A 519-nucleotide genomic window follows, 5' to 3' on the forward strand; every position below is an offset into this window, starting at 1 on the left:
GTACATTTAAAAAGCTGTCAAGCGGGCAGATCTCATGTTAAGTGTTCTTACCACAATGAAACAATTAAAAAGTAAAATTGGGAAAAAAGAAAAAAAAAGATTGACCCCCAACTGAAGAATTGTTTTAAAAATCTCTGTAGTTCTAGATCCTTTTCTGTGTTTTTCAGTTCTCATACCCAAGGACTACAGGATGTGCTTGGTTCTAAGCCTGAAGCTAGGACACGGAAGCCGAGTAGGTACCCTTTAGCTCACCACTCTCTCAGATACCGTGTACATTTATTTTCTATTGCATTTTCTTTCTGTTTTGTTTAAAAGAATGCATCACATAGCAAATACAATCAAAAAAGGGAATAAGGTCTGACGAAGACGACAAAAAAGTTCTTTACATCTTAGCTTCCACACAATCACTGCTATTTCCTACTTCCTTTTTTTTTTTCCTCACTCATTTTGTCTCTCTCTTCTTTCTTAATATATATTTATGCACATTCGTAAGTCTTCATAAACAGAATCATTCTATCC

The 519-nt window shown here is 34.9% G+C and overlaps 1 protein-coding gene across 1 annotated transcript in view; it reads right to left on the reverse strand.

Moving 5' to 3' along the window:
* Positions 1–519, reverse strand: part of MS4A7 (membrane spanning 4-domains A7) — an 18,512-nt gene that overhangs the window by 16,867 nt on the left and 1,126 nt on the right. The window lies entirely within an intron of this gene.

The sequence above is a fragment of the Pteropus vampyrus genome, unplaced genomic scaffold (assembly GCF_000151845.1).
Source record: "Pteropus vampyrus isolate Shadow unplaced genomic scaffold, Pvam_2.0 Scaffold360, whole genome shotgun sequence".
NCBI classification, from domain to species: domain Eukaryota; kingdom Metazoa; phylum Chordata; class Mammalia; order Chiroptera; family Pteropodidae; genus Pteropus; species Pteropus vampyrus.